Genomic DNA, 9859 nt, shown 5'->3' on the forward strand with positions numbered 1-9859 from the left:
AACGGATCAATACAATGCGTTGATCAGGGCCTCAAACAAAACGAGCTTATGCAAGTATTTATTTGGATACCAGTGGCAGTGTGTCTGGGTCCACACTACCATCTTGGTATGATTCGAGGCCGACCTAAAACCTCTTCCGTTTTCGGGTACGGCACCCAGTTACTTGTGTAACTTCTTTTTTCGAACTGAAAATTCAGTTCTTCCAGCATTTAGGTTTAAACCACAGCCACCACGATACTCCCCAAAGGGCCGAACCCAATGAGCAGATTGAACAGAAGTCCAAGGGCTTTCTGCTCCCCGTGGTACCGGAAAGTCTCCGGTCAGACTGCGTAGCCTAAACTACTGCCAGTTGAGCTACCCATTACTCAAATGACTGGTGACATTTGTCGCTTGAACTTCAAATGTCTTTTTATTTGCTTTTTCATTTAAAATGTTTCTAATATCAGTTCAAGCTGAGTATTATAGCACTATCACTCCATATACTATGCTGATATTACTGGGCAAAGAATATAATAACAGTCATAGTGCATATTGGCTTTTAGTCGCCTTTTACGACAGGCATGCCTTGCCGCGGGCATATTCTATCCCCTGCCCGCAGGGGTATGTAAATAGGGACAACAACTTTCGTTGTAGATTTACGTGAGTACCTGCCGGCGACGGCCTTACCTCACGGTGTTCAAAACACAACGGATCAATACAATACGTTGATCAGCGCCCCAAACAATACGAGCTTATGCAAGTATTTATTTGGATACCAGTGGCAGTGTGTCTGGGTCCACACTACCATCTTGGTATGATTCGAGGCCGACCTAAAACCTCTTCCGTTTTCGGGTACGGCACCCAGTTACTTGTGTAACTTCTTGTTTTCGAACTGAAAATTCAGTTCTTCCAGCATTTAGGTTTAAACCACAGCCACCACGATACTCCCCAAAGGGCCGAACCCAATGAGCAGATTGAACAGAAGTCCAAGGGCTTTCTGCTCCCCGTGGTACCGGAAAGTCTCCGGTCAGACTGCGTAGCCTAACCTACTGCCAGTTGAGCTACCCATTACTCAAATGACTGGTGACATTTGTCGCTTGAACTTCAAATGTCTTTTTATTTGCTTTTTCATTTAAAGTGTTTCTAATATCAGTTCAAGCTGAGTATTATAGCACTATCACTCCATATACTATGCTGATATTACTGGGCAAAGAATATAATAACAGTCATAGTGCATATTGGCTTTTAGTCGCCTTTTACGACAGGCATGCCTTGCCGCGGGCATATTCTATCCCCTGCCCGCAGGGGTAGTAGATAGGGACAACTTTCGTTGTAGATTTACGTGAGTACCTGCCGGCGACGGCCTTACCTCACGGTGTTCAAAACACAACGGATCAATACAATGCGTTGATCAGCGCCCCAAACAATACGAGCTTATGCAAGTATTTATTTGGATACCAGTGGCAGTGTGTCTGGGTCCACACTACCATCTTGGTATGATTCGAGGCCGACCTAAAACCTCTTCCGTTTTCGGATACGGCACCCAGTTACTTGTGTAACTTCTTTTTTCGAACTGAAAATTCAGTTCTTCCAGCATTTAGGTTTAAACCACAGCCACCACGATACTCCCCAAAGGGCCGAACCCAATGAGCAGATTGAACAGAAGTCCAAGGGCTTTCTGCTCCCCGTGGTACCGGAAAGTCTCCGGTCAGACTGCGTAGCCTAAACTACTGCCAGTTGAGCTACCCATTACTCAAATGACTGGTGACATTTGTCGCTTGAACTTCAAATGTCTTTTTATTCGCTTTTTCATTTAAAGTGTTTCTAATATCAGTTCAAGCTGAGTATTATAGCACTATCACTCCATATACTATGCTGATATTACTGTGCAAAGAATATAATAACAGTCATAGTGCAAGTCGCCTTTTACGACAAGCATGCCTTGCCGCGGGCATATTCTATCCCCTGCCAGCAGGGGTAGTAGATAGGGACAACTTTCGTTGTAGATTTACGTGAGTACCTGCCGGCGACGGCCTTACCTCACGGTGTTCAAAACACAACGGATCAATACAATGCGTTGATCAGCGCCCCAAACAATACGAGCTTATGCAAGTATTTATTTGGATACCAGTGGCAGTGTGTCTGGGTCCACACTACCATCTTGGTATGATTCGAGGCCGACCTAAAACCTCTTCCGTTTTCGGGTACGGCACCCAGTTACTTGTGTAACTTCTTTTTTTCGAACTGAAAATTCAGTTCTTCCAGCATTTAGGTTTAAACCACAGCCACCACGATACTTCCCAAAGGGCCGAAACCAATGAGCAGATTGAACAGAAGTCCAAGGGCTTTCTGCTCCCCGTGGTACCGGAAAGTCTCCGGTCAGACTGCGTAGCCTAAACTACTGCCAGTTGAGCTACCCATTACTCAAATGACTGGTGACATTTGTCGCTTGAACTTCAAATGTCTTTTTATTCGCTTTTTCATTTAAAGTGTTTCTAATATCAGTTCAAGCTGAGTATTATAGCACTATCACTCCATATACTATGCTGATATTACTGGGCAAAGAATATAATAACAGTCATAGTGCATATTGGCTTTTAGTCGCCTTTTACGACAGGCATGCCTTGCCGCGGGCATATTCTTTCCCCAAACCCGCAGGGGAACGTAGATAGGGACAACGTCCGGTGTGTTTAACGTGAGTACCTGCCGTCGACGGCCTTATCTCACGGCGCTCAAAAGCACAGCGTATCAATACAATGCGTTGATCAGCGCCCCAAAAATGCTAGGCATTTTTCAGTACCGATTGGTAGTGTGGAATGGACACACTACACACCTTGGTAAGGTTCGAGGCCTATCTAAAACCTCTGCCCTACTTTGGGTCCGGCACCCGGTTGCAATGCAACTCCACATTGAACTGACAAATCGTCAGTTCTTCCCGCATTTGGGTATAAACCACAACCACCACGATACTCCCCGAAGGGCCAGTCCGCACGAGCAGGTTGGAGCGAACTCCAAGGGCCCCTGCTCCCCGTGGTACCAGAATTAAGTCTCCGGTCAGACCTCGTAGCCGAAGCTACTACCAGTTGAGCCTCCATACAGCTCTGGACTAGTAACCAAGGGTTGAACCCCATACGCACATTACACTCACACACCTTTCACACAAGAAGCTAACGCTAACTCACAGTTAAACGCCTCCGCCGCCTAAACAATTCACGCGCAAACGACCCTAACTGTTCGGCATTCCGACTAGTGGAGATCACACCGCTAACATCTAACCGTCCATCAGTCCAGCTAATCCCCATACCCCCTAGATCCCTAATGTCCGAGTACATCGGGCACTCCGCGATCAAGTGAACCCAGTCTTCATGACGCGCCCCACACAAACACCCCGACCTATCAGAAAGGTGCCTCTGATGCAAAAATGCATTCAGAGGCCCATGCCCCGTTAACAAAAAACCCAGACTCAGGAAAAATCTGAAGTCTGGGTTACCCTCAACGAACCTAACATCCCGGATGTACTCATAAGTCACCCGACCATTAGGACTATTGTCCCAACGGTCTTGCCACCTACTCCTAACCCTATCATCTAGAAGCCTCTTGCTCCCTAGAAATCCCTCCCTCTCCACATCATCATCGGAAATCCAATCATTCCGCAGCAATGACACACTCAAGCCCCTTCTTAACCTGAATGCAACAGCTCGCTGTACAACAATCAGGTCAAGAGGGGGTGCACCTAGTAAAACCTGCATCGCATCCGTTGAAACGGTGCGACATACAGGCAAACATGCAAGCATCATGCAACGTTGCACCGAGAGGAGTTTTCGGCGACCAGAGACCGTCATCGCTGATTCCCACCATATTGCGGCTCCATAAGTGGCACAAGCCACAAATAGACCACGGTATATGGTGCGAACAGCACGGCGTCCAAGGCCCCAATCGCTCCTCAAGATGCGTCGCACTTTGCCTACGACCGCCTGCAGTCGCTCCTTCAGAATCGCTAAGTGTGGAGTAAAGCACATTCTTTCACTCATGGTCAGCCCCATCAGCATCAGGTATGTGACGCAAGTCAAATACCTGGGGCTGACCCCATTCACCTTGACAATCGGTGGACGAACCGGCGACAATCTGCCCTTAAGCAGCATTGTCACCGTTTTGTCCATCGATATGTCTACCCCCACACCTAAACCCCAACTATTTACAATTTCTAAAAATTGTCCTCCCGCCCGCTCTAACTCAAATCGCGATCGACCTTCAACCAGAAGGAGAAGGTCGTCCGCATACGCACAACATTTACAGAGGGGTTCGAGCTGTCCAAGCAGAGAGTCCATCATGAGGTTCCAAATATATGGACCGCAGATGGATCCCTGCGGGCAGCCACGAACCACTCCGATCTCCACACTCCCATTCATTCCGACTAGAGAGGCTTTTCTGTCCGAAAAGTAACTCCGCCAAAGAGTAATTTCCGGACAGCCAAGCTCCTCCAGCCGTTGCAACACTCGATCCCAGCTTAGGTAATCAAATGCCCCCTTGAAGTCAACAAATATGCCAAGGACATATTTGTTGACATTCTCCCTAACAGCACCCTGAACGTAGAACCACGCATCCTCTACACTGCGTCCTTTCCTGAACCCATACTGTCTATCCGACCACATACCCCGCGTTAGCTCCTGAAGCCGTTCCACCATAACTCTTTCCAGCACTTTTCCAAGTACTGGAAGGAGACTGATGCCCCGATAAGAGCGAGGATCACTCCTGATCTTATCAGGGGACTTCAGGAGAGGTACAACCCTCGCAATTTTCCACTCGCGTGGAAAATAACCCTCCCACACGCACTTATCATAAATGGCCTCCAAGTATTCAGGAATGAACTTCCACAAGCTTTTGCACATCTCTCCGTTCAAACCATCAAAACCTGGGGACCGTTTAGACCTGACCAGGCCAAAGGCGTACCCCAACTCTCCATCGTCTAATGGAGGGACAGGTACCTCTTGTGCTTGAGGTACCTGAACCTCCGCCCTAGGAAAGAACGCTCCTAACAAAGCCCCCGCACACTCTCTCCACGTTGATAACATAGTGTCACCAACGCGAAGAGAGGTAACGTCCTCCCTCTTATGACCCCGGCAGATCCTATAGACCTGACCCCACGGGTCGTCCCTATTCTCACTCACGAAACTCCTCCACTCCTCTTCTTTAACTTTTACCAACATATCCTTATATTCCCTAGCCTGTCAGAATTGGACCGCCGAGCGCGTTGAAACTTTCGCCTCAATCGCCTGACAGTCCTCCTCTTCAAGGTTAACTCATGCGTCCACCACTTAATTTTCCTAACGATAAAACTTTCACACTTTCTAAGTACCCTATCATTAACCCCCCACACTACCTCATAAAGACGAGCAACCTGCTCATCAACCCCCAAATCCTCAAACGCTCTAAGCGGTATACCCAATACCGCTTCCCTGACAGATCGTCGATATTGGTTCCAGTCGATACCAGAGGTACGCCATCGCCGCAATGGACTCTCATACAGCGAGGGAGGGGATTTGGGAGTAACCATAATTTGGATCAAATTATGATCACTCAATCCCCACCCTCCCTTAACCTCCCATCTAGCTACGAACGCCCTATCTGCTGCCTGATTCATAAGCGTCACGTCAATGTCACTCACGCCCCCAGGCCCATCAAACGTGTACCATTCACTCGGCTCATTCACAATGTGGAGGTTTTTAGCCACCCCCCATTCACTTAATGCCTCGCCTCGACTGTGGCTTTGATATCCAGACGAATGCCGGGATACCTTACTAAACCACATCGAAGACGAGGCATTCGCATCCAGCCCTAGGATAAATGGGCTACTACTCGCAAGTAGTAGTAGCTTATCCATGTAGCCCAGGTAGGGCTCTAGGGGCTCGCTAAATTTGCAGTACAAACTAGCTACAATCAGCCTACCGAACTCCCCCTCTATCGCGACACATACACCCAGTTGTGAGGAATCCACAACTACACAATCGTAGTTGGGATCACTCACAACAATTGCAGCATTAGCCCCAAGGTCCGTGAAGACCTTGAAACTACCAGGAAGACCCCGAACCACACCATTGGTGGCGTAGGGCTCCTGGAGTAAGGCAATGCCGCACCTCCCCTCAGCCATACACCCCCCCAATTCACATATTACGGCATACGCCCCCTGGCAGTTTAACTGTATAATTCCCCCCATCAGTGTCTGGCGAGGGCGCGCTCAACAATGCCACAGTATATCGGGCAGACAGCGGACATCATAAGATGCCCAGCTGGTCTACCCTTGAATGCGCAGTTGCGGCAATGGAGTGCATTGACGCAACTGGCAGCTCTGTGGCCTTCCTGACCGCACCTCCGGCAGACATCTGATTTGGCCCTACACACAGCCACTCTATGGTCGAAACTCATACACCGGAAGCAGCCAGCAACGGGGCTATCCGGTCGCACCCGGAAGGAGAACCACTTGATGTAGCACCTACCTGCCTCCAAGAGGGCGGACACCATTTTGTCCGTACCCTCAAGGACGACATTGGTGCTACCATCAGGGGCCACCTTCCAGGGACGACTGACCATCCTCACATCTGACCTCTGGGACGCCGGGCTGAAATCCTGAAGGTTCAGCCGGAGTAACTCTTCCATGAACTCATCATGGGAGATCTCCGTGTGAACCCCCTGGACTACAACCCGAGGACCCAACTTCCGGTTGACAGTCACGTCCAACCCCACCTCCCCGAATTTCGCGTTCATCGCAACTTTCTCCCTCTCTAAAACAGAGGGAGTGGCCCATCACCCTTAATTGGCCTAACCTCGTGGATCCTTACCCCCAGGGAAGGACCCACCTCCTTAACTACTTTTTTAACGACTTCCTCAGAGGAAGCTGCAGGCCCCTTACTCCTAACCACAACTGACCAGGTCTCAACAGGCTTCTGCGCCACCGGTGCAATCGCCTCCAGTACAGGTGCTGGGGGCGGAGGCATCGGTGCCGATGGAGCCGGCATTGACCTGCTCGGCGGCGAGGAGTGTCCTCCACAGCCTCCTCTAAGGGCGTCAACTTGTCCACGAAGATGGGCATTCTCGGTTACTACCGTCATCAGAAGTGCCTCGTACTTCGAGGCAAGCTCCATCAGCCAATTCGCGATCCCTATATCAAAATTCTCGGCCCCAAAAACTATTCCGCTAAGTTCCGCCGAAATTTTCTTTATAGCCGCTACATGGCTCACCGCACCACCCCCGACAATAACCGCGCTCCCTTTAGCAGCGTCTTTTCTGCCCGCACTACTTTTTCTCGCGCTCGCCTTATTATCTCCCGTCTTTTTCGCGCCCTCGTCACCCCGCACGAGACCAACTTCGCCAGCGCCCGATTTCTGCGCAGACACATCTGCTGCACCCTCGCCCGACTTTGCGGAGTGAACAGCCACTTTTTCAGCGGTGTCACCCTTACCGCAACCGCAACCACTACCGCTCCCGCCCTCTTCACCCCCCGTTTCTCCCGCAGACCCCAAACGCGCCTTCTGCCGTGGCGGGGACCTTACCGATGGCCCCGCCATCTCGTCACCCGAAGTGTCGACCGTAACAGTTGATGGCCCGACTCTTCGCTTCCAGCGAGGGACTTAACCCTCCTCCTCCGTGGTGGAAGCATCTTAGCCTTCGGACTTCGCCTTTCGGTAGGCTGATCCGCCAAGCGTACCACTGACGCAGATGGAACTCGTTCAAGCAAGACCCCGAAACAGCCGTCCGCCACGTACGTGCGACTGAACGCGCTGAAAAAAGTGTCGCAAGCGCAGACCCGCTCTGTAGCAGCGACGACCCAAGCGGACGATTAAAGCGTTCTCGCAAGGGTACAGCCCACAACTCCAACCAAATGGTCTGGACAAAGGTCACTCAATTGACCGCCGGACGGAACAAGTCCCCGTAACGGTTGCGAGTCAACCGATGTGGCGCTGAACCGAATCGATCCGTGGGCTAAACGCACACTACTACGACCGTTTGTCTCCACAGGATTCACTATCTCCAACACTGGGACAGCCGCCGGTACCTGTCGAGCAATCCTGCTCAGGACTTGCTGACACTGACCAACTGAACGCCAGATGCCCAACACAGCACTCCAAACAAGCAGTCCAGCCGGCAAACAATGCCAACAACACAGCACTAAACTGGAACTGTACGGAGAGTCCCACAACAACAACAACCACGTTGCGGTAGTACCTAAAGGTACAGTACACATAATTAAAAATATGTACTTACCGCTACTTAATAAGCCCACGCCAAAAATTTCCCAATAACGCGCAATTCGTGCCCTAGCACGAAAAACCACACACGCGGTCCCGTAACCGAGCAAAAACAATTTCCAGCGAATACCCGCACAAAACGAAATTCCAAGGAAATTGTACCAACAATTTCCACACACCCGCCAAGCAACGGTGCCAACTCACTCGCGTAAACAAATATCGCACAAAAGAAAATCGAAAAAAATCACTAATAAATCGCAACGATGCGCACGCACGTCTATTCGCGTCGGAATCCAAACAACGAATGAGTAGATAGGGACAACTTTCGTTGTAGATTTACGTGAGTACCTGCTGGCGACGGCCTTACCTCACGGTGTTCAAAACACAACGGATCAATACAATGCGTTGATCAGCGCCTCAAACAAAACGAGCTTATGCAAGTATTTATTTGGATACCAGTGGCAGTGTGTCTGGGTCCACACTACCATCTTGGTATGATTCGAGGCCGACCTAAAACCTCTTCCGTTTTCGGGTACGGCACCCAGTTACTTGTGTAACTTCTTTTTTCGAACTGAAAATTCAGTTCTTCCAGCATTTAGGTTTAAACCACAGCCACCACGATACTCCCCAAAGGGCCGAACCCAATGAGCAGATTGAACAGAAGTCCAAGGGCTTTCTGCTCCCCGTGGTACCGGAAAGTCTCCGGTCAGACTGCGTAGCCTAAACTACTGCCAGTTGAGCTACCCATTACTCAAATGACTGGTGACATTTGTCGCTTGAACTTCAAATGTCTTTTTATTTGCTTTTTCATTTAAAGTGTTTCTAATATCAGTTCAAGCTGAGTATTATAGCACTATCACTCCATATACTATGCTGATATTACTGTTCTACTACTTAATAACAGTCATAGTGCATATTGGCTTTTAGTCGCCTTTTACGACAGGCATGCCTTGCCGCGGGCATATTCTATCCCCTGCCCGCAGGGGTATGTAAATAGGGACAACAACTTTCGTTGTAGATTTACGTGAGTACCTGCCGGCGACGGCCTTACCTCACGGTGTTCAAAACACAACGGATCAATACAATGCGTTGATCAGCGCCCCAAACAAAACGAGCTTATGCAAGTATTTATTTGGATACCAGTGGCAGTGTGTCTGGGTCCACACTACCATCTTGGTATGATTCGAGGCCGACCTAAAACCTCTTCCGTTTTCGGGTACGGCACCCAGTTACTTGTGTAACTTCTTTTTTCGAACTGAAAATTCAGTTCTTCCAGCATTTAGGTTTAAACCACAGCCACCACGATACTCCCCAAAGGGCCGAACCCAATGAGCAGATTGAACAGAAGTCCAAGGGCTTTCTGCTCCCCGTGGTACCGGAAAGTCTCCGGTCAGACTGCGTAGCCTAAACTACTGCCAGTTGAGCTACCCATTACTCAAATGACTGGTGACATTTGTCGCTTGAACTTCAAATGTCTTTTTATTCGCTTTTTCATTTAAAGTGTTTCTAATATCAGTTCAAGCTGAGTATTATAGCACTATCACTCCATATACTATGCTGATATTACTGTTCAAAGAATATAATAACAGTCATAGTGCATATTGGCTTTTAGTCGCCTTTTACGACAGGCATGCCTT

The sequence above is a fragment of the Bactrocera oleae genome, chromosome X (assembly GCF_042242935.1).
Source record: "Bactrocera oleae isolate idBacOlea1 chromosome X, idBacOlea1, whole genome shotgun sequence".
NCBI lineage: Eukaryota > Metazoa > Arthropoda > Insecta > Diptera > Tephritidae > Bactrocera > Bactrocera oleae.